General features: G+C 41.5%; 1 long non-coding RNA gene across 1 annotated transcript in view; it reads right to left on the bottom strand.

Annotated features, from left to right (window-relative positions):
- Positions 1-5,308: 5,308 nt before the first annotated feature.
- LOC145538188 (uncharacterized) overlaps positions 5,309-25,421 on the bottom strand; it is an 86,092-nt gene continuing 65,979 nt past the window's right edge. The window contains exon 2 of the long non-coding RNA XR_014076713.1: positions 5,309-5,706. This is a non-coding gene — a long non-coding RNA (uncharacterized LOC145538188). The remainder of the gene's footprint in view (positions 5,707-25,421) is intronic.

The following is a 25,421-nucleotide window of genomic DNA, read 5'->3' as shown; positions in this document are numbered from 1 at the left end:
CTTTGGCTTGTCTAAGGACGATGCTGTGGAAAAATGACACAGAGGCACATGTGGGTCAGCAATCTTGGGCTTTACAGAGGAGTGCGTCACCAGCATCTGACACTATTTTTAGGAATTTCAGCCTTCTTACTATTCCTCCACATATGATAGCCATCTCTGCATCTGTGCACATTCCTCTGATGTGACTTAAAAGTGTAAAATGAAGTCCATCTCCTTTTGTACTCACTGCTCTTCTGATTCTACTACTGATACTGCAAAAAAAAAAAAAGCAATGTTATGCAAATTCATTTTTAATAATTCCCTTAAAAGGGAGGTCAAGGGAGTTTTTCTAGGCAGCTCCTTGAAAGCTGTCTTGGATAATGCTTTATCTTTCTCAGACAACAGCAGGAATGTGGAGGCTACTCTGTCAAGTTTTGTGAAGTGAATGATTGTCCCCATTCCAGAATATCTGTAACAGGAATAGACTCCCCATCTATCAAAAGTATGATGGATACCATTCATAAGAAAGACCACTTAAGTCAAGGATCAGACACCCCACCTTTTTTCTTTTATACCAACAAACAATTTCCTCTAATTCTGAGAAATGTCAAGGAATATAATAGTGAGATCATAAACTTTTAAGTCAGAAAATTAGAGTTTGAATCTTGAAATTGCCATCCATTATCTGCGGGTGCTTAGACGAGCTAATTTTTCTGGACTTCCCTTTTTCATCATAAAATGGAGTTGCTGAGAGAATAAAGTAACTGGGTGTTCAATGAGTGGATGATAGGGCTTTATAAACTGAATTTTCTCCCTACTTTCCAGACCAAATTTAAGAAGTGCCAAATAACAATGTCAGAGTTGGAGGTCAATGTAAGTGGTGGAACAAACAAAACTCAGTTGATATAATTTACATATTAATTCATTCAATTATGCATTCAGTCAATGCACATTGATTGTGTGCTGACTTGGTATTGTCCTGAATTTGACGTGAGGGGGAGTGAGACTTGGACACTGACACCCAATCTGCAGTCGCAGCCCTGGAGCAAGTGAGTAGCAGGGACAGGTGCTTCTCAGCAGTCCCGGACGTCAAGTTCAGACGTGTAAGTGCTGAACAGATTCAAAGCTAAAATCATGTTCATGTCCCAAGGCCATTTGTTCTGGTCAGCATCCTCAGAGCCCCTCTGTCCAGGTTCCTCTGTCTCCTGGTGATGACATAGGACCACTGTTTTGCTGACTGACAGACACAGGCTTCTTAAGATGAAAGTGGCTTAATACTGCCCTGGTTTATTGAATGGACAGTGGACACTGCTGAGACTGTCTTCTCTTTTTCCCTTCTCTTTTCAAAAGCTTTAAAGGGCAAATAAGATGACTTCAGACTAAAGATGGAAGACCGGCTGGGTCTACATGAAATATGTTTGTCTTCTTTGGCAGACTGGGAGTCGGTGGGTCAGGCATACATATGGAGTGTGCTTTTGCCTGTGATTTGGCAAATGTTTACTTTGAGTGAACTCACAGGAAAAAAAGCAAACTTTCCCTTTGACTCTGAAATCTGTAATTCAGAGCATTATTTAAACTGTCTGTTTTTAGAGTAATAATTTTTGTTTTAAACCAATTAAAATGTACATGAAGTAAATAACATCATGAATTGTTTATAAAGGAAAGGCTTTCATCATAATGATAGCAGCAATTTTTGAATGCTTATTTAGCTACTCATTGTTGCACTATTTACCTTGATCCTCAATATAAGTGTATGAGGTAGGCATGTAAGTTAAAATAGAATTTGAAAGGCAATACTTTGTCCAAGGTCACATAGCTAGTAAATGGCAAACTCAGGTCTGATTTTGGAAACTCACAACCTACACAGTGCTTTCTGCCATGGCACTGGCCCTGTATAGTGTTAATAAAATATGTGTGTAATATATGTGATATTTACAAAATGACTGTGTACAAAGTGCCACAGAAACTCCGCCATGTGCCTGTACCCAGTTGCTCAGTTGTGTCCAGCTCTTTGCGACCCACGCACTGTAGCCTGCCAGGCTCCTTTGTCCATGAAATTTTCCAGGCAAGAATACTGGAGTGGGTTGTCACTTCCTACCCCAGGGTACCTTCTCAACCCAGGAATCAAACCTGCATTTCTTTCATCTCCTGCATTGACAGGTGAATTCTTTATCATTAGTGCCACCTTCACAGAAATTCCACCGTACAAACAAATTATTCCCCTAGGGAGGGCAAAAAAACACGTCACAAGACAATCATCTCATTTTAGAAGAATGAAAATGAAGCAATGAAACTCAAAGAGGTTGTGACTTGCCCACAGTGGCAAAGTAACAAAGTTAAAACAGAACCAAATCCTTAAGCAGTGCTTTTCATACAAATAAGAACAGGCAATCTTACTATGCCCAAAGGTTTAGGGCCCAGTAGAAGCTTGAATAATTTATAAGGTAACCAAGAAGTTAAAAGGCAGAAGTTTAGATGTGCTGGGGGGAAACTGGTCCCCAAGTTATTTTGTTAACCCAAGACTGATCCCTAATGATATTCCTCCCTGCCCTGGGATCAGGTATCCAGTTAAAAGTTAAAGGTGGCTGTGACTGAGTGATGTTCAAAGAAGGGTTCATCTGTTCCCAGCTCCAAGACTAGGGTGAGAAAGTTTGAAAAGCAGGTGGAATGATATGGTGGGTGCTAGATAGAGGGTAGACTAGTTCCTCTGTGCTAATACAGATGTTTTCTGCGCCATCGGATGTGTCTGGCTGTTCAAGTTATCTATTGATGCATGACCAAAACACTCCAAAACTTCACTGTATAAAAAACACTTTTTATGACCATGGATTTTGTGGATCAAAAATTCAAAGCACAGGAGGGACGGATGGATCATCTCTGCTCCTTGATGTCTAAAGATTCAGCCAGAACAACTCAAAAGGATACTGTCTCACTGGACACCTCTTTCTCCACATGACCTCTTCACGTGGCTAGCTTGGGCTTCGTCAAGGGCTGGTATTCTCAGGGTAGTGGAATTTCTTATATGGCAGCTCAAGACTCCAAAAGATCCAGGCAAAAGCTGCCAGCCCTTTTAAAAACCTAGTCTCAGACAACATTTGTCTTAGCACACAGCACACACATTTTTCACAGAGTCATGGGTCAGCCCTGATTCAAAGGGAGGGTATACAGACTCCAGACTTCAGTGGAAGGACTGTCAAATAAGTTAGGTCTATCTTTAGTCTGTTACAGTATCTCAGGAGAAGGGAACATGAAGAAGACTGTCTTCACCTCATTCACTGCTCTGATAAAAACCTAGACTTAGACAACATAGCAAGAGAAAATAATAGGGATATCAATTCTTCACTTTAGGTGAAAAAATTCAGTGAATTTCCTCTAAGTGGAGAAATTCAGGAAATCCAAAGGCAATTAAGAGGTGAAAAAGAAATAAGACAAGTTGTTTCTTTGAGGCAATATAATATAGCAGAGAGAAGACTGGTTTGAAAGTTGAGTTAGTTAGTTAGTAGTGTTAGTCACTTAGTCGTGTCCAACTGTTTGCAAACCCATGGACCATAGTCTGCCAGGCTCCTCTGTCCATGAAATTCTCTAGGCAAGAATACTGGGGTGGGTAGCCATTGCCTTCTCCAGGGGATCTTTTCAATCCAGGGATCAAACCTTTATCTCCTGCATTGCAGGCAGATTCTTTACCATCTCAGCCACCAGTGAAGACAAATACAATTATGATGTGATTGGGGCAGGTCCTTTCAAAGCCAGAGTTTCCATAGTTGTCCTCCCTGCCTTGGGGAAGTGGTTGTGAAGGTTAGATAAGATGGTGTCTTGGACTGGACCCCTGAAACTAACCTTGAAATTAGAATGCATGTGAAAATCATTTATTAGGAATTAGTATCAGTAAAAACTAGTAGGATAGAAATGGGAGGGCTTCCCAGGTGGCAATGGTGGTAAATAATCCACCTACCAATGCAGGAGTCACAAGAGACATGGGTTCAATCCATGGGTCATGTAGATCCCCTGGAGCAGGGCATGACAAACCACTCCAGTATTCTTGCCTGGAGAATCCCATGAAAGAGGAACCCGGTGGGCTAGAGTTCATGGGGCTGCAAAGAGTCAGACACAACTGAGCGACTAACACACACACACAGAAGTGGGAAACTGAGACAGGTAGGGAAAAGGGGCCACATAAGAGTCAGTTATCATGTATCACCAAGAGCAATTTTGACTCAATCCCACAGTTTCTTTACAGGATAGTGTAGGTATTGAGTCAGAAGAGGGGGAGAAGCAGGGAATTTATTTGTTGTTGTTTAGTCACTAAGTCATGTCTGACTCGTTTTTGACCCCATGAACTCCGCCATGTAGCCCGCCAGGTTAGTCTGTTCATGGGATTTCCAAAACGAAAATACTCGAGTGGGTTGCCATTTCTTTCTCCAGGGGATCTCCTCAATCCAGGGATCAAACACTTGTCTCCTGCCTGGGCAGGCAGATTTTTACTGATGAGCCACCAGGGAAGCCCAGGGGAATTTATACCCCTTTGTTATACACTACCATGTATGCGCTAAGTCGCCTCAGTTGTGTCCAACTGAGTCAGTCAGTTTGTGACCCTATGGACTATAGCCCACCAGGCTCCTCTGTCCATGGGATTCTCCAGGAAAGAATGCTGAAGTGGATTGCTGTGCCCTCCTCCAGGGGATCTTCCTGACCCAGGGATTGAACCCACATCTCTTACATCTCCTGCATTGGCAGGTGGGTGCTTTACCACTGGCACCGCCTGGGAAGCCCCCATACACTACCACATCTATGCCATTAGATAAAGGATACCCAAGCGAGTGTAAATTCCCAAGTGCTTCCAGTTCCCACTGTGGCCCAAAAAGCCGGCTATAGAAAACTGAGGGCAGCCCTCCAACAAAAGGATGCAGTTTTAGGGGGCAAAACTCTACCAGAAGTCAGTGTGCTAGAAAACAATAATGGAATTGTCAGTGATATAAGCAAAAAACTGTAGCAAAGCTATAGATGACCTAGATAAACTGCCCCTCAATAAGTAGTAACAATTCTTGTTTTTTCTGATGCTATTATTGAAAACAATGTAAAATGCTTTGTATTCCCCTAAATTCTGGAAGAAAGGACACTGGTAGATAAGGTAGAATACAGTTTTCCTCCAATCTAGGGCTCCTTCTAGCTTTGCTGAAGTCCACAGTCTCTCTTATCTCTGCCTGAATCATCTGCTTCACATCACTGTTTTGGTGGAAGGGAAAGCTACGTTTCATGACTTGAAGCTGTTACCAAACGAGTGTGTGTGGGTCTGGATACTTACTGCTCAAAAGCCAATAATCAGACCGTGTTAGCAGAAAGAAAAGTTTGCTTTATTTCAGATGCTGGCAACTGGAGGGAGAGGGTGGTGGACATCTGGCCAAAGGCAGACTTTCCTCAACTAGGAATCAGTGGGGCAAGAGCTTTCATAGACATAAGTGAGAGGCAGGGGACTACATGTAGAAACAGCACAGTCATCTCTGACAGTCTTCTTCACAATGATCATCGGTGGTCTGACCGGCATTATCTTGATTGTTTTAGGTACAGTTAATCTTCAGTTCCAGAGTCCATTTGTTCCCGTTTCTTAGAGGTGAATTCTCAGAATTGTGGCTGGTACAGTCTGGTCATCTTGTTGTTAACTTCTCCACCTGGGGTTTTAGTATCTATAAGACAGCCCACAGAATGTGGCTCACAATATTATCTGTAGTCCTTGAGAAAGAAATAAAGGTCCTTAACTATGCTTAATGACTGTATTATTATTTAGTCTCCTTTGACTGTTTTCCTTTGTTTCTGCATTTCTCACTTTTCTGATTAAACTTATTCTTTTATTAAAGTTTTCTACAGACAAAAGGCAGGCAGAGGACATGATGGTGAGGGGCGAGTTAAGAACCATAGGATCCTGCTCCATTTCAAAGCCAGGGTTGAAAGAATAGCTTTTCTGTTCACCTATTCATCTACTCTACAAGCCATCTCTGCTTTTCAGTGGATTGTGTCAGCTACTGGGGCCCAAATTGCTTCTGAAGTTTAATCATCACCCTTCAGACATGAGAGAGGGGGAATTGGCTCCAGCATCTAATCTCTGTGAAGTCACTGGGATCCTCTCTGATGGCACCCACTGACCCCCATTTGTGTTTGTCATGAAAATGTCTATAACATAAACATTTTCAGTGTGTTTCAACAATCCCAGTCCCTTTTTCTCTTAGAACACCTTCAGCACTTTGGCCCGGGCTTACTGGCCAGAGAAATTCCCTCAGCATGGCTGCTGTATGTGCTTCTAAGTTTACCTAAGAGTAAGTCTCTAAGTTCTCTTCCCATAGGTTTCATAAAAGATGGTTCTCTCATATAGGGTTATCGTTACCATCTTTCAAATTCCATATATATGCATTAGTATACTGAGTTGGTGTTTTTCTTTCTGGCTTACTTCACTCTGTATAATGGGCTCCAGTTTCATCCATCTCAATAGAACCGATTCAAATGTATTTTTTTTAATGGCTGAGTAATATTCCATTGTGTATATGTACCACAGCTTCCTTATCCATTCGTCTGCTGATGGACATCTAGACAGAATAAGAGACACAGATGCATAGAACAGTCTTATGGACTCTGAGGGAGAAGGTGAGGGTGGGACGTTCTGGGAGAATAGCATTGAAACATGTATATTATCATATGTGAAACAGAACACCATTCCATGTTCAATGCATGAGACAAATGCTCAGGGTCAGGGCAATGGGATGACCCAGAGGGATGGGATGGGGAGGGAGGTGGGTGGGGGATCTAGGAAGGGGAACACATGTAAACCCATGGCTGATTCATGTCAATGTATGGCAAAAACTATTACAATATTGTAAAGTAATTAGCCCCCAACTAAAATACATAAATTTATTAAAAATAAAAAAAAATTTAAAAAAAAGATGGTGTTCTGTGTTGAATTGTGTCCCCCTCCCCTCAAAATATATGTTGAAGCCCTAACTCCTCCTGAAAAATAAAACCTGAAAATCTCTCAATCATGTCCCACTCTTTGCAACCCAATGGACTATGTCCTCTGTCCATGGGATTCTCCAGGAAAGAATACTGAAGTGGGTTGCTGTTCCCTCCTCCAAGGGATCTTGCCGACCCATGTATCAAACCCATGTCCTTAAGTCTCCTGTATTGGCAGGCAGATTTTTTACTACTAGTGACAGTTGGGAAGCACTACTCCCTTGCCACCAGTTCCCCCCACCCCCCGCACTGCCTACTGTGATCTTATTTGGAAATAAGGAACAAAAGGATTTCTTCATTTACAGAAGGAATCGAGTTAAAGTGAGGCCATTACAGTGCAACTTAATCCAATATAATTGGCATCCTTGTAAAAAGGGGAAATTTGTACACAGAGCTAGACATGCACAGATGGAAGACATTGTGCAGACACACAGCAAGGATGCCAAGCTGATGAGGAGGCAGAGATTGGAGTGAAGGATCTACAAGTCCAGGAACTCCAGGAAGATTGCTGAGAACCACCAGAAACTAGGAAGAGGTCAGAAAGAATTCTCTCCTAGAGCAGTTGGAAAGAGCATGGCCCTAACTGAAACCTAGCCTCTGGAAGAGTGAGAGAATAAATTACTGCTGTTTAAAGCTATTCAGTGTGTGGAATTTGTTACAGCAGTCATGGCAAAATTGGGTTCTCTAAGGATTCTGAGAACTGACTGCAGAGCCTTTGCAAGCCATTTCCCAGGTTCTCTAGAGCTTGGTGTCCTCATCCCAAAAATGTGGAGAATGAGTTTAACAGCTGTGGCAGACTGTGTTTTCCCAGAACATCTGCAACTCTATTTCTTATCCCATATACTTTTCTACAGTTGATCATGTTGACACTCATTCAGATGAGGTCCACATCCTCTACCATTAAATATGAGTGAGCTCATGACTCAATTATAACCAATAAGAATGAGGCAAAAGCAGTACTGCATGACTTCTGTTTTAAATTTTTATACAAATTTTAACATTTTTCACTTACGGTTATTACAAAATACTGGCTATATTCCCTGTGTTGTACAATACATCCTTGAACCTACCTTACAAGTAATGGTTTGTATCTCCCACTCCCCAGTCCCTACATTGCCCTTCCACCTCCTCTTTATAGGTAACCACTAGTTTGTGATCTATATCTGAGTCTGTTTCTTTTTTGTTACATTCACTAGTATTTTTTGGTATTTTTTAGATTCCACATATTGTTGTTGTTGTTCAGTCTCTAAGTTGTGTCCAATTCCTTGCAGTCCCATGAACTTCAGCACACCAGGCTCCTCTGTCCCTATCTCCCAGAGTTTGCTTAAATTTGTGTCCATTGAGTCAGTGATACTATCTAACCATCTCATCCTCTGCCACCCGCTTCACATTTTGCCTTCAATCCTTCCCAGCATCAGGGGCTTTTCCAGTGAGTTGGCTTTTTGCATCGGTGGCCCAAAGTATTGGAGCTTCAGCTTCAGCATTAGTCCTTCCAATGAATATTCAGCGTTAATTTCTTTTAGGATTGACTGGTTTGACATCCTTGCTGTCTAAGGGACTCTCCAGATTCTTCTCCCAGTACCACAACTCAAAAGCATCAGTTCATTGGCGTTCAGCCTTCTTTATGATCCAACTGTCATATTCATATATGACTACTGAAAACACCATAGCTATGACTATATGACTATATGCAACTTTGTAAGCAAGGTGATGTCACTGCTCTTAAATACATGTCTAGGTTTGTCATAGCTTTCCTTCCAACGAACAAGCGACTTTTAATTTCATGGCTGCAGTCACCTTCCACAGTGATTTTAGAGCCCAAGAAAATCTGCCCATAGTTCTTCAGGCACTCTGTTTACCATATCTAATCCCTTGAATCTATTTGTCACCTCTACTGTGTAATCATAAAGTATTTGATTCAGGTCTTACTGAATGGCCTGGTGGTTTTTCCCATTTTCTTCAATTTGAGCCTGAATTTTGCAGTAAGAAGCTGCTGATCTGAGCCACAGTCAGTTCCTGGTCTTGTTTTTACTGACTATATAGCTCTTCTCCATCTTTGGCTGCAAAGAACATAATCAATCTGATATTAGTATTGATCACCTTGTGATGTCCATCTGTATAGTCATCTCTTGGGTCGTTGAAAATGGTTTTTGTTATGATCAGCATGTTTGGGGGACAAAACTCTGTTAACTTTTGCCTTGCTTCATTTTGTACTCTAAGACAAAGCTTGCCTGTTTTCTGGGTATGTCCTGACTTCCTATTTTTGTATCACAATTCCCTATGAAGAAAAGTACTCTGGCCTGGAAAATCCCATGGACGGAGGAGCCTGGTAGGCTACAGTCCATGGGGTCGCTAAGAGTCGGACATGACTGAGCGACTTCACTTTCAGTTTTCCCTTTCATGCACTGGAGAAGGAAATGGCAACCCACTCCAGTATTCTTGCCTGGAGAATCCCAGGGACAGCGGAGTCTGGTGGGCTACTGTCTATGGGGTCGCACAGAGTCGGACACGACTGAAGCGACTTAGCAGCAGCAGCATGAAGAAAAGGACATCTTTTTTTGGTGTTAGTTCTAGAAGATGTCACAGGTCTTCACAGAACCAGTCTACTTCAGGTTCTTTGGCATTAGTGGTTGTAGCATAGACTTGGATTACTGTGATGTTGAATGTCTTCCTTGGAAATGAACCAAGATCCTCCTGTCGTTTTTGAGATTTCACCCAGGTACTGCATTTTGGACTCTTTTGTTGACTATGAGGGCTATTCAATTTCTTTTAAGGGATTCTTGTCCTCAGTAGTAGATACAATGGTCATCTGAACTAAATTCACCCATTGCTGTCCATTTTAGTTCATTGATTCCTGAGATGTTGAGGTTCAATCTTGCCATCTCCTGCGTGACCATGTTCAATTTACCTTGATTCATGGACCTAACATTCCAGGTTCCTATGCAATATTGTTGTTTATAGCATCAGACTTCACTTCCACCACCAGACATATCCACAACTGAGTGTCATTTACACTTTGGCCCAGACATTCCACTCTTTGGGGAACTATTAGTAATTTCCCTCCACTCTTCCCCGGAGCATATTGGACACTTTCTGACTTTGAGGAGGTTCATCTTCTGGTGTCATAAATTTTTGCCTATCCCTACTGTTCATGGGGTTCTTGCAGCAAGAATACTGGAGTGGTTTACCATTTCCTCATCCAGTGGACCATGATTTATCAGAACTCTTCACTATGACCCATCAGTCTTGTGTGGCCCTGTACAACATGGCTCATAGCTTCACTGAGTTAATCAAGCCCCTTTGTCACCATAAGGTTGTGAGCCTTGAAGTGGATTCCACATATAAGTGATATCATACAATATTTATCTTTCTCTGACTTATTTCACTTAGCATAATGCCCTCCAAGTCCAACCATGTTGTTTCAAACAGCAAAATTTCATTCTTTTTCATGGCGGAATTATATTCCATTATATATATACCATATTTTATTCATCCATTCATCTATTGATGGACACTCAGGTTATTTCCATGTCTTGGCTATTGCAAATAATGATGCTCTGAACATTGGGGTGCATTTTCCTTTTGGAATTGATGTTTTTGGCTTCTTCAAATATATGGAATTGCTAGGTCATATGGTAGCTCTAGCTTTTTGAGAAACCTCCATATTGTTTTCCACCATGGCTATACCAATTTACTCAGGTGATCCTAATGGCACTAGTGGTAAAGAACCCACCTACCAGTGCAGGAGTCATAAGAGACACGGGTTCGATCCTTGAATCAGAAAGATCCCCTGGAGAAGGAAATGTCAACCCACACTAGTATTCTTGTCTGGAGAATCCCTTGGACAGAGGGGCCTGATGAGCTACTGTTTATAGTGTTTCAAAGAGTTTGACACAACTGAAGTGACTTAGCATGCGTGCAACAGTGTACAAGAGTTCCCTTTTCCCCACTTCGTGATGCTAAGACATGAAAGTTTGCACTCTGTCTCCTGGGATACTTGCTGTAGACCCCTAAGTCACCATAGAATAAACTTATTCTGAAGCTGCTGTGCCAGGAGGAAACCCCAGCCACAAGTGGAGGCTGTAGTACTCCGGTCAACATCAGCAGGTAGTCAGCATCAATCTCCAGACATGTAAGTGAGGATGTCCCCAGAGTACAGGCATATCTTATTTTATCGTGATTCACAGATACTATGTTTTTTTTATGAATGGAAAGTTTGTGACAACACTGTGTTTTCAGATGATGGTTAGCATTTTTTAGCAATAAAGTATTTTTAAATTAATTTATTTATTTTAATTGGAGGCTAATTACTTTACAACTTGTGGTGGTTTTTGGCATATACCATCATGAATCAGCTATGGGTGTACAAGCATTTTTAAATTAAAGTATACATATTTTTTAGACATAATGTTATTAAACATTTTTGACTACAATATACTGTAAACATAACTTTTATATGCTCTGAAAAACAAAAAAAAATTGTGTAACTCACTTTATTACAATATTTGCTTTATTGTAGTGGTCTGGATAGAACCTGCAATATCTCCCATGTCTGCCTGCATTCTAGATCTCACTCATGAAGTCTCCTCCTCTCATGGAGTCTTCCTAGCTGGGACTCCAGACACCCACAAACAAAGGCAAGTCATTTCTGCTGAGTTCCTTCTGAGTTTCTGGCACACAGAACCCATGAATATGATCAACTGTTTGTTGTTTTATGCCACTAAGTCTGGAGACAATTTATTGAGCAGAAATAGTAATTGGGACACTAGCTCTTCAAGGTTTCTGCCTCATCTTACTGCTTAGAGTCTAAGTACTAATCCAAAGTATTCTGAGAAGAGGAGGAAGAGACTCTGGACAGATCAAGCTATCTGTAAAGAGAGGGCCCTGGGACAGGCCCTTTTCTCCTGCTTTCACCTCTCTATCGCCAGAGTTGAGGAGCCAACACCAAATAAGTGCAGCTTTTCAGGGCACCTCCAGTTAAGTCTTAAAGCATTTGCACAAAGTTAGTGTGAGTCTGCTTTTCACCAGCCTTTACCAATATCTCAGCCCAAATTCCACTCATTCCACAAATCTGCAATGACTTTCATGGTGGTTGGGCTTCCTCTGTGTTCATTTCCTGCTACTTTCTAACCACTGCCCTTTTACCCATTGGAGATCATTCATTTGACAAAATTACTGTATGCCATTTTTGTATAACCATTGTGCTAGGCTTTGGGGACATCAGAAATGTATACAGAGATGAATCAGCCACTTAATCCAGCAAAATTATCTTGCTCTTAAAGGACTTTATATTAGAATCAGAGAGTTAAGACATAACCAAAGAACTCCCATTCAAGGTAGAGGTGGTATGATGACATACCAGAAAGCAGGCAAAATGCTGAGCATACTGTGCAGAGAGAGATCACTCCCTGGTGGGCAGGTTGTTTGAGTTACTGCCTCTCAGTTCCAAACTTGCCCTTCCATAGTCTGCTTTTTGGCACTGAGGTTGGGACTCTGCAAACTAATCATACATTTCTGCTCTATTAGGCTCTGCCATAGGGGGCACCAGGGAAAGATTGCAGGGCTAGAGAAAAAATGGGCTCACTCTACCTGTTCACTTTCTGTTCCCAAGAGTACCACTTTAGCAGTGCTTCTTCAGCATGGCAGCAGCACTTTGGCAACAGCAGTGAATTCCTGAAACAGCATCTGAATCCAGTTTGCAGTCTCTCCAACATCCTTGAACCAGCCTCATTGTCACCTCTCAGAGGGACCAGAACCAGACAGCTTGTGACCACTTCTCAGGGATCTGGGTCCCTGCCCCACAGAATCCTCCTCTGTCTTTATATTTTTATAAATTCTACCTCTTTCCTTTGTACACTTAGCCCGAGAAATGTTAACTGCCACATGTGTTGTTACTTCCTTCAGTTCAGTTCAGTTCAGTAGCTCAGTGGTGTCAGACTCTTTGAGCCCCCATGAACCACAGCACGCCAGGCCTCCCTGCCCATCACCAACTCCTGGAGTTCACCCAAATTCAGACTCTTTGAGCCCCCATGAACCACAGCACGCCAGGCCTCCCTGCCCATCACCAACTCCTAGAGTTCACCCAAATTCATGTCCATTGAGTCGGTGATGCCATCCAACCATCTCATCCTCTGTCGTCCCCTTCTCCTCCTGCCCCCAATCCTTCCCAGCATCAGGGTCTTTCCCAACGAGTCAGCTCTTCACATCAGGTGGCCAAAGTATTGGAGTTTCAGCTTCAACATCAGTCCTTCCAATGAACATCCAGGACTGATCTCCTTTAGGATGGACTGGAGAGTCCAAGGGGCTCTCAAAAGTCTTCTCCAACACCACAGTTCAAAAGCATCAATTCTTCAGTGCTCAGCTTTCTTTATAGTCCAACTCTCACATCCATACATGACTACTGGAAAAACCATAGCCTTGACTAGATGGACCTTTGTTGACAAAGTAATGTCTCCGCTTTTTAATATGCTCTCTAGGTTGGTCATAATTTTCCTTCCAAGGAGTAAACATCTTTTAATTTCATTGCTGCAATCACAATCTGCAGTGATTTTGGAGCCAAGAAAAATAAAGCCAGCCACTGTTTCCCCATCTATTTGCCATGAAGTGATGGGACCGGATGCCATGGTCTTAGTTTTCTGAATGTTGAGTTTAAGCCAATTTTTTCACTCTCTTCTTTCACTTTCATCAAGAAGCTCTTTAGTTCTTTTTCACTTTTCTGACATAAGGGTGGTGTCATCTGCATATCTGAGGTTATTGATATTTCTCCCAGCAATCTTGATTCCAGCTTGTGCTTCTTCCAGCCCAGCGTTGCTCATGACGTACTCTGCATGTAAGTTAAATAAGCAGGGTGACAATATACAGCCTTGACGTACTCCTTTTCCTATTTGGAACCAGTCTGTTGTTCCATGTCCAGTTCTAATTGTTGCTTCCTGATCTGCATACAGGTTTCTCTCAAGAGGCAGGTCAGGTGGTCTGTTATTCCCTTCTCTTTCGGAATTTTCCGCAGTTTATTGTGATCCACACAGTCAAAGGCTTTGGCATAGTCAATAGACTTCCTTAATAAAACTTTAATATTTCCTTTTTACCCTTTCAGTTACCTAGTAAGTGATTCTTTACATCAGATTCCCTCTGTTCAAAAAGCATGGTAAGGCTGGTGAGGATGTGAAATTGGACCCCTTGTGCACTGCTGGTGAGAATGTAAAATGGTGCACCTGTTAGGGAAAATGGTATGAAGGTGTCTCAAAAAAATAAATAAATAAAAATAGAGCTACCATTGTGTGCGAAAGTTGCTCAGTCATGTCTGACCCTTTGCGAGCCCATGGACTATCCATGGAATTATCCAGGCCAGAATACTGGAGTGGGTAGCCGTTCCCTTCTCCATGGGATCTTCCCAACCCAGGGATCAAACCAGAGTTTCCTGCATTGCAGGCAGATTCTTTACCAGCTGAGCTACCAGGGAAGCCCTAGAACTACCATATGATCCATCAATTCCACTTTTGGATATAAATTCACATAAATCAAAAGCAAGGTCTCAAAGAGATATTTGTACACCAGTGTTCATAGCAACACTGTTCACAATAGCCAAGAGGTGAAATCAACACTTTATGTATATAATGAAATGCTATTTAGCCTTTAAAAAATGAAATTCTGACACAGTTTACAACGTGGATGAAACTTACGGACATTATGCTGCAAAATAAGTCAATCACAAAAATACAAATCTATACGATTCCATTTATATGAGCTATTTGAAATAGTCAAACTCAGAAACAGAAAGTAGAATGGTGGTTTCCAGGGGCTGGAGAGAGGGAAATGGGAGTTGTTTAGTAAATATAGATTTCAGCTTTGTAAGATGGAAAACTTAATGAGATTGGTTGCACAACAAAGTGAACATACTTAACAATACCCGACTCTATACTTTGAAATGGTTATGATGGCAAATTTTATGAGTATTTTACTAAAATTTTAAAAAATGTTATGCTTTCTGCCTTCTGAACAACCCTGAATAATGTGACAATTAAAACTTTCTGTTAGTTTTTGGGCAGTTGCAGGGAGTAAGTGAATGACTGAAGGAACAACAACTTAAATCCTAGTGGTTTCACACAACCAAAGTTAATTGATTTTGCCACATTTCAATGCGGCCAACAGGGTGGCTCTCCTCCATGGGGCCATTCAAGGACTCAGACTCCTTCCTTCAAGTGAACTCACCATCTTGATCATATGGTCCCTACGGCCACTGCATAAGGTAACATAGTGTGTAGAGAATGTCCCAGAGGGTTTATGGCCAGGCTAGTCATTCAGATACCACATTTTCCAGATCTCTCATTGGCTAGAATTTATTCACAAGGCTCAAATTTGATTACAAGGGAAGCTGAGAAGTTAGTTTTCCAGAGAGCACAGAAGGAAAATAAAATGAATTGGGTGAATACACAGCACTGTTACTACCCCAGTTTTACAGAGAGAATGGTATTTGGGCTGAGTCTTGAAAAATGAGTCTTGTCCAGTCTTCATCTCTATTTTTCTTGCCCTTAGCAAAGAGCCTGGTGTAGATTGGTCTCTTGATAAATGCTTATTGGATGGATAAATAGACATGCAGGTTTCTATAATCATTGAACTACAAGGGGACTAGAAAGCATCTATTCTAGAGAATTCTATTTCTAGCAGAATGATTGCCAGATTTCCTTTGGGCCCTGAGAACATAGGACAGTGCTGATTGCCAACATTCAGTAAATTTTTTCCTCTTATTTCAGCATGAAAAATAGACTCAGAAGTTGGTAGCTTACTACCATGGCTCAGGGATGGAAGATGAGCCAAGAATCATGATCCCAAACTGGAACATAGTCTGGCAGAGGATCTTGAGTCCACACAGTCCTCATCAATCAGTGTGAACCCTTAGTCCCTCCCCAATTCCAACACAAGTACTGAGTATGTGGAGAGTAAACCATGCCTATCTTGAGACATGCCTAGTTTGTTTCACTGAGCCTGTGGAAGCTTGCCCATGTATGAAGGCATTTATTCCTTTTTTTTTCTTTGGCTTGTTTGAGGAGATATTAATAAAAATAAAGCCAATAAAAACAAAATGATCATAATTAATGCTAATAAAGGGTAGAACCAGATTGCTGACTGCATCTGTTCAATCTGGCTTTTCAAGTAGTTGGCAATGGTTTTATTATTGGTAAGTGGGAGATAGTGAATTCAGGGCCATTACCCATTCTTAATACGCTTACACACAGATAATGATGGCACAGTTTCTCTTGTTAGACTTTGGACAGCTTCCCAGTGGGTTTTGTGTAACAATGTGACTGAACGTGATCTGGGTAAGATTATTCTTGATGTTCTGTACTGCAAATACCCCATGTGGAATCTGTGCTTTGGCTATCTACCACAATGTAACAAACTTGCTAAACTTGGTAACCTTAAAGTTTTTTATGCTCATAGATTCTTTGGGTTGGAAACTCACAAGGGCACAGTGGACATACTTATTTCCTCTCTATGATGTTTGATGCCTCAGCTGGGAAGACTTAAATGATTTAGTGAAATCATCGGGAAGCTTCTTCTCCCTGGTACCTGGGTTGGGCTCATTTGAAGGCTGGGCTCAGCTGGGACTGTCAACTGGCATGCGCACCTTAATTTCTCTCTATGCTTGGACTTCTCACAACATGAAAGCTGGGGTCCAAGAAGGAGGCAGGCATTACTAAAGACCAAGGAGAAAAATGAGTGGCCTATATGACCTAACCTCCCTGCAGCAGGCCACCACCAACCCACCCCTCCACTGGACACTCCCGGGCAACTCTGGGTCAGTCTCTCGTGGGGTCACTGCTCCTTTCTCCTGGGTTCTGCTGCAGGGTTTCGGGCACTGAGTGTAGCAATACATGCATGGGATCTTTTGAAGGAGGTCCCCATTATCTTCATTACCTTCACCATAGCTTAAGAAAGAAAGTGAAGTAGCTCAGTTGTGTCCAAATCTTTGAGACCCAATGGATTGTAGCCTCCATCCATGGGATTTTCCAGGCAAGAGTACTGGAGTGGGTTGCCATTTCCTTCTCCAGGCGATCTTCCCGACCCAGGGATTGAAGCCAGGTCTCCTGCATTGCAGGCAGACGCTTTAACATCTGAGCCACCAGGGAAGTTCCTTCACCATAGTTTGGCCTCAGGTAAATAGCAGGGAGGGAACACACCTCCACCCATCAACAGAAATTTGGATTAAAGATTACTGAGCATAGCCCCACACATCAGAACAATACCCAGTTTCCCCCTCAGTCAGTCTCTCCCATCAGGAAGCTTCCATAAGCCTCTTATCCTTCTCCATCAGAGTGCAGACAGACTGAAAACTACAATCAAAGAAAATTACCCAATCTGATCACATGGACCACAGCCTTCTCTAACCCAATGAAACTATGAACCAGGCCATGTAGGGGCCAACCATGTAGGACAGGTCAAGGTGGAGAGTCCTGATCAAAATGTGGTCCACTGGAGAAGGGAATGGCAAACCACTTCAGTATTCTTGCCTTGAGAGCCCAAGGAACAGTATGAAAAGGCAAAAAGATAGGACACTGAAAGCTGAACTCTTAGTTTGGTAGGTGCCCAATGTGCTACTGGAGATCAGTGGAGAAATAACTCCAGAAAGAATGAAGAGATGGAGCCAACGCAAAAACAACACCCAGTTGTGACTGGTGATAGAAGCAAAGTCTGATGCTGTAAACAGCAATATTGCATTGGAACCTGGAATGTTAGGTCCATGAATCAGGCAAATTGGAAGTGGTCAAACAAGAGATGGCAAGAGTGAATGTCGACATTTTAGGAATCAGCAAATTAAAATGGACTGGGATGGGTGAATTTAACTCAGATGACCATTATATCTACTACTGTGGGCAAGAATCCCTTAGAAGAAATGGAGTAGACTTCATAGTCAACAAAAGAGTCCAAAATGCAGTACTTGGATGCAATCTCAAAAATGACAGAATGATCTCTGTTCATTTCCAAGGCAAACCATTCTATCACAGTAATTCAAGTCTATGCCCCGACCAATAATGCTGAAGAAGCTTAAGTTGAATGGTTCAGTGAAGACCTACAAGACCTTCTAGAACTAAGACCCCAAAAAGATGCTCCTTTTCATTATAGGGACTGGAATGCAAAAGTAGGAAGTCAAGAACACCTGGAGTAACAGGCAAATTTGGCCTTGGAGTACAGAATGAAGCAGGGCAAAGGCTAATAGAGCTTTGCCAAGAGAACGCACTGGTCATAGCAAACACCCTCTTCCAACAACACAAGAGAAGACTCTACACATGGACATAACCAGATGATAGATATTGAAATCAGATTGATTATGTTCTTTGCAGCCAAAGATAGAGAAGTTATATACAGTCAGCAAAAACAAGATTGGGAGCTGACTGTGGCTGAGATCATGAATTTCTTATTGCCAAATTCAGACTTAAATTGAAGAAAGTGGAGAAAACCACTAGACCATTCAGGTATGACCTAAATCAAATCCCTTATGATTATACAGTGTAAGTGACAAATAGATTTAAGGGACTAGATCTGATAGATAGAGTGCCTGATGAACTATGGATGGAGGTTCGTGACATTGTACAGGAGACAGGGATCAAGACCATCCCCAAGAAAAAGAAATGCAAAAAGGCAAAATGGCTGTCTGAGAAGGCTTTATAATTAGCTGTGAAAAGAAGAGAAGCAAAAAGCAAAGGAGAAAAGGAAAGATATACCCATGCGAATAAAGAGTTCCAAAGAAGAGCAAGGAGAGATAAGAAAGCCTTCCTTAGCCATTAGTGCAAAGAAATAGAGGAAAACAACAGAATGGGAAAGACTAGAGATCTCTTCAAGAAAATTAGAGATACCAAAGGAACATTTCATGCAAAGATGGGCTCAATAAAGGACAGACATGGTATGGACCTAACAGAAGCAGAAGATATTAAGAACAGCAAGAATACACAGAAGAACTTTACAGAAAATATCTTCACCACCCAGATAATCACAATGCTATGATCACTCACCTAGAGCCAGACATTCTGGAATGCGAAGTCAAGTGGGCCTTAGAAAGCATCACTATGAACAAAGCTAGTGGAGGTGATGGAATTCCAGTTGAGCTATTTCAAATCCTAACATCCAAAGACGATGTTGTGAAAGTGCTGCACTCAATATGCCAGCAAATTTCGAAAACTCAGCAGTGGCCATAGGACTGGAAATGTTCAATTTTCATTCCAATCCCAAGGAAAGGCAATGCCAAAGAATGCTCAAACTACCACACAATTGCATTCACATCACACGCTAGTAAAGTAATGCTCAAAATTCTCCAAGCCAGGCTTCAACAGTACATGAACTGTGAACTTCCACATGTTCAAGCTGTATTTAGAAAAGGCAGAGGAACTAGAGAAAATTGCCAACATCCGCTGGATCATCAAAAAAGCAAGAGAGTTCCAGAAAAACATCTATTTCTGCTTTATTGACTATGCAAAAGACTTTGACTGTGTGGATCACAACAAACTGTGGAAAACTCTTCAAGAGATGGGAATACCAGATCACCTGACCTGCCTCTCAAGAAATCTGTATGCAGATCAGGAAGCAACAGTTAGAACTGAATATGGAACAACAGACTGGTTCCAAGTCGGGACAGGAGTACGTCAAGGCTGTATATTGTCACCCTGTTTATTTAATTTATATGCAGAGTATATCATGCAAAATGCTGGGCTGGATGAAGCACAAGCTGGAATCAAGATTGCCAGGGGAAATATCAATAACCTCAGATATGCTGATGACACCACCCATAATGGCAGAAAGCAAAGAAGAACTAAAGAGCCTCTTGATGAAAGTGAAAGAGGAGAGTGAAAAAGTTGGCTTAAAACTCAACATTCAGAAAACTAAATCTTGGCATCTGGTCCCATCACTTCATGGTAAATAGATGGGGAAACAATGGAAACTGTGACAGACTTTATTTTTGCGGGCTCCAAAATCACTGCAGATGGTGATTGCAGCCATGAAATTAAAAGACACTTACTCCTTGGAAGAAAAGTTATTATCAACCTAGACAGCATACTAAAAAACAGAGACATTACTTTGTCAACAAATGTCCATCTAGTCAAGGCTATGGTTTTTCCAATAGTCATGTAGGGATGTGAGATTTGGACTATAAAGAAAACTGAGCACCGAAGAACTGATGCTCTTGAACTGTGGTGTTGGAGAAGATTCTTGAGAGTCCCTTGGACTGCAAGGAGATCCAACCATTCCATCCTAAAGGAAATCAGTGCTGAATATTCATTGGAAGGACTGATGCTGAAGCTGAAACTCCAATTCTTTGGCCCCCTCATGGGAAGAACTGACTCATTTGATAAGACCCTGATGCTGGGAAAGGTGGAAGGTGAGAGAAGGGGACGACCGAGGATGAGATGGTTGGATGGCATCACCGACTCAATGGACATGGGTTTGAGAGGACTCCTGGAGTTGGTAATGGACAGGGAGGCCTGTCATGCTGCAGTCCATGGAGTTGCAAAGAGTCAGACACGACTGAGCGACTGAGCTGATCTGATATTACCTAGCCTCAGATGTCACCAAACACCACTTCTACTTCTCTATTGATCAAATAGTCACAAGCCTATGTGGATTCAAGGAGAGGACCTATAGACCTTCAAGATGGATAGGGTATCACAGGATTTTCTGCTGTTTTTTTTTTTTTTTTAATACCACCACACTTAAATTCACTCTTCTTTGTGGGAACCAAATTCTCTTGATTCTAACTTTAAAACATATCTTAAATCCTATCACTTCTCACCACCTCCATTGTCATCATACTGGTCCCAAGACTCTTCCCCCAAGAATAGTCCGTTAAGAATCCTTGCTTCCATCTGACCTGCCTAAAAACTATTTTCAACTGAGCTATCAGAGTGATCCTATTAGTCATTAGTCATATCATAGCATTCCTTGACCCAAACCTTAAGGGAATCCCCATTGTTCTCAGAGTATAAGTAAGTTTTTATGGTGGCACCTATAGCACCTCTCCTCCATCATCTCCCATTACTTATCCCGTTGCTGCTTCTGCTCTAGCTGCACTGGCTTCTTGCTATTCCTTGAACATACTAAACACAGTCCCAACTCAGGGCCTTTGCACTTGTTGTTTCCTCTGCCAAGAATGACTTCTCCCTAGATATCTGCACGGTTACTCCATCACCTCCTATAGGAGTCGGCAGTGAAAACTTTGTTCACCTATCTCAAAAGAACACCTCACCTCACCTCATGCTCTGTTTTTTCCCCATAATACCATCATCTAAAACATAATGTATTTTCTTACTTGTCTTGTTTCTTGACTGCCTCCCCCATTAGAATGTAATCTCCATGAACACAAGGATTTTCTCTTTTTTGTTCACCATTGTATCTCTAGAACATAAAAATACTTGGTATGTAACAGATATGCAACATATATTTGTTAAGTGAATGAGGGAGTGAATGAAAGAGGAAAATGTTATGCTCTGTCAAATTCTGCTCAAAAATTGTTCTGATATAATAAAATGTTTTAAATATGCTAATAAAGGAACAGGATTTGACCCTATGGAGAAAGTATGGGAGGTCTGCTTCCCTATTATAGGGACAGTGTGTCAATGTTTCAACATTGTTGGGTTTTCTCCTCATTCTTAGATATGTGTGTTGGAAGGGCTGAGGGGAGGCATTGCTGTGTATCAGAAAGAGTTATAGAAATGAACTTCTGTTAATTAGTGGTATGATCAAATATAACTCACTTTATCTCCTTAGTTGATTTCAGTTGTGGTTATATATTGTGTTCTGTATATTTGTATGTTTTTGTATGTATATCTTTATATAAAAGCCTAAGGAGAATTTGGACATTTAAACTGACTAATGACCTGGATAAATATGAGAGGAAAAGCGGCAATATAAGTGATAGGAATTAGCAGGGGGAGTTCAACTCATGCCTTGAAAAAAAATTAGGATGATGAGATTCAAAGTGGTTTAAATTTGATTCAGGGGAGCCCTTAAATATGAATTGTTCTTGTTTTTCCCAGACCTCTCTAAACTCTCTGGTCTATGCAGAGAGGTGAACCCAGAATGTTTCTGGAATTCCCAATAAACTACTAGATTCATTCTTGTTCTAATTTCTCCCAGCATCATTTCCAATCTACTCCAGAAGGTGCTTTCATACAGTCTATTTATGTGACTTTTTGTTTATCTGTCAAAAGCCTTCAGGACTCTAAAAAGCCATGTGAAAAATCGAGAGAGGACCATTTACAGATGGTGAGAGAGGCTGCATACCATATTTCAGAAGAAGTCCCACAAGTTGAAAATCACAGCTAGTCTTTTGAAATGGTTGTCCAGGCAGGATTTCATGACTAAGAGTGAAGTGTTTGAAGAAGGTAGTTTTATTTCCCACTGTGAGGCACTCTGAACAAAATAAAGACATTCTAAGCTCAGGGCTGACATTCTACAACTCACCTATTATCCATAGCAGAGAGAAATCCCTTTCACAGAGTTCCCAGGTATATAAGCTAATTGCAGTAGTTCCCCTACACTTCCTTTTATGATTGAAACTTGGGGCAGTACAGTGTGCTGATTATATTGATAATCACACAGTGGTTGGTCTGCTTTAAGAATGGAAGATCTATATTTTCATACTCAGACTCATTCGTGTTACTCAGTAAGATGCCTCACCCTAATTCTCACAGCTCATCTTTGGTGCTGCTGATTTTAAGGTTTATATTAATTATCACATCAGTTATCTATTGCTATGTAACAAACTACCCTCCCCTCCATTTTTTTTTGCTCATGAATTTGAAATTTGGACAGAGCTTGACAAGGATGGTTCATCAGTGGGGCAACTTGACTGAAAGCTGGGTGGTACACTGCCAAGCTGACCCACTCATATGACAGGCAAGTAGCTGCTGGTTGTTGAGTGGGAATTCAGCCAGGGCTATAAGTCAAAGGAACTGTTCCTCTCCACATGGTCTCTCCATAAGCTGCTTGGGTCTTGATCTTGGGTGTTTAAGACAGATTGTCCTCAAAAAATAAGATGAACTATGTGACATTTTTATTATCTGTCTTTGGAAATTAGAATGCCACTCTGCCATACCCTACTCATTAGGGTAATTGAAAGACTGTGCAGATTCAAGAGGAGGAGACATGGACTCCCCATTTCCTGATGAAGGAATGACAGGCTTCTAAAGGAACATGTACCTGGAGATATTATCGTGGCCATCTTTGGTAAACAGGATGTGCTGCAGATGTTGAAATAGTAGCTAACCCAGAGGAGTGACAAGATGCTTATGAAACAAACATGTATGAACAAGCGTGTGTGAGATGTGTATGCAGAAGAGAAACTTTGGGCCCTCTTTCACATACATTCATGAGAGGTTGTCTAAACCAATCATCCAGAAGAGGTAGAATCAAAGGACTACCTGTGATCTCTCAGTCTACTCTCCACTGTCCTTTCCTCCCCAAGAACAAAGTATGGGTAATTTCTAGGGCCATTGCACTGAAACTCAGACAGGGCTGAGTTTTTCTTCCTTAAAGGAAAGCCTAAGGCAAAATATGTATAATAGTTGGGGTTTGTGTTTTTTGTCTTAATTGGAAAAAAAAATCAAGTAGAGCCTCCATCAGCCAGTTTACCACCTTCTAAATTCTCTATTTATATCTGGATTGATAAATTAGGGTTTTGTAAATCCCTAGATAAGGGGAAGAAAAAGAGGAGGATTTGCCAGGTCCTTTAATCCAACCTATAGTTCAGTGGTAAAGAATCTGCCTGCCAAGAAGGAGACTTGAGTTTGATCCCTGGGTCAAGAAGATCCCTTGGAGAAGGAAATGGTAACCCACTCCAGTAATTTTGCCTGGCAAATCCCATAGACAGAGGAGCCTGGAGGGTTACAGTCCACAGGGTTGCAAAGAGTCAGACACAATTTAGTGATCAAACAACAACAATGAGTAAAGAGGCAAATGTTGTTTAGTGGTTTACTTAGCTCCTTGCCTTATCAATTGATTAAGAACCCAAGTCCATAAAGGGTGTAACTAGTATCCCAAAACTTCTAAAATATATGTAAGTAGAGTTTAACATATGGTTCAAAATTACTAATTCATTTAAAGACAATCGAGTTTGGAATAGGCTGAAAGGCACAGATTGGAGCTCTTGAGTTAGTGTTGAAGAGGAGGAAAGGCAAGCTAGGAAGAGGATGACTGATTTTGTCTGGGGACTTTGAAGAAATTGGCCAGTTTGGACTTTTCTTTTAGCCCTGTCACATCTATTGGCAGGTAGACTCCAGACATCTGCAGGCTTGCTGCCACTCATTCTCAGAACCCCCAATAGGTTGCCTGAGCTAGATGCCCAGAGTACTAGCCCCACCTCCTTTATGGTTTCACAGTCCAGGATTGATGTACCCAGGGAATTCAGCCTTCCTCTTTGGCTCCCTTTTTCCTGGAACATTTCAGCATCAAAGATTTTTTCCAGCTCACCTGCTGAAGTTATGGCTTTTAGAGTAAGTCTGACCTATACCAATGGGCATCCAGCCAGTCAACATTATGTATTGAGTATTGAATTTCACTATGCCAGACACGGTACTAGACCCTGGCTATAGGTTGTGAGCAAAACGGACCTAGTCCTTGGCTTCACAGAGTAAAAACCTAGTGGAGGAAGCAGACAATAAATCATAAATAGACAAAATTCTCCAATAATATGTACTTACAAATTGTAGCAAGTGCTTTGAAAGAACTAAACAGGTTGCATAGGATAGAGATAGTGAAGCATCAACCTGAACAGGCCTAGCATCTTGACTTATTCTTGCAAACATTCCTCTGTGTGACTACATCCATATTTTCCCTAAGCAATAATATGTGTATGCAGGTCAAGATGCAACAGTTAGAACTGGACATGGAACAACAGACTGGTTCCAAACTGGGAAAGAAGTACGTCAAGGCTGTATATTGTCACTCTGTTTATTTAACTTATATGCAGAGTATATCATGCGAAATGCTGGGCTAGATGAAGCGCAAGCTGGAATCAAGTTTGCAGGGAGAAATATCAATAACCTCAGATGTGCAGATGACACCACCCTTATGGCAGAAAGCGAAGAAGAACTAAAGAGCCTCTTGATGAGTGAAAGAGAAGAGTGAAAAAACTGGCTTAAGCTCAACATTCAGAAAACTAAGATCATGGCATCTGGTCCCATCGCTTCATGGCAAATAGATGGGGAAAAAATGGAAACAGTGACATTCTTTATTTTGTGGGGCTCCAAAATCACTGCGGATGGTGACTGTAGCCATGAAATTAAAGACGCTTGCTCCTTGGAAGAAAAGCTATGACCAACCTAGACAGCGTATTAAAAAGCAGAGACATCACTTTGCCAACAGAGGTCTGTCCAGTCAAAACTATGGTTTTTCCAGTGGTCATGTATGGATATGAGGGTTGGACTATGAAAAAGCTGAGCACCAAAGAATTGACGCTT

The sequence above is a fragment of the Giraffa tippelskirchi genome, chromosome 2 (genome assembly GCF_054371585.1).
Source record: "Giraffa tippelskirchi isolate mGirTip1 chromosome 2, T2T-mGirTip1v1.2.pri, whole genome shotgun sequence".
NCBI classification, from domain to species: Eukaryota; Metazoa; Chordata; class Mammalia; order Artiodactyla; family Giraffidae; genus Giraffa; species Giraffa tippelskirchi.
The sequence above is the reverse complement of the archived record's forward strand: the minus strand, read 5'-3'. Positions and strand labels throughout refer to the sequence as shown.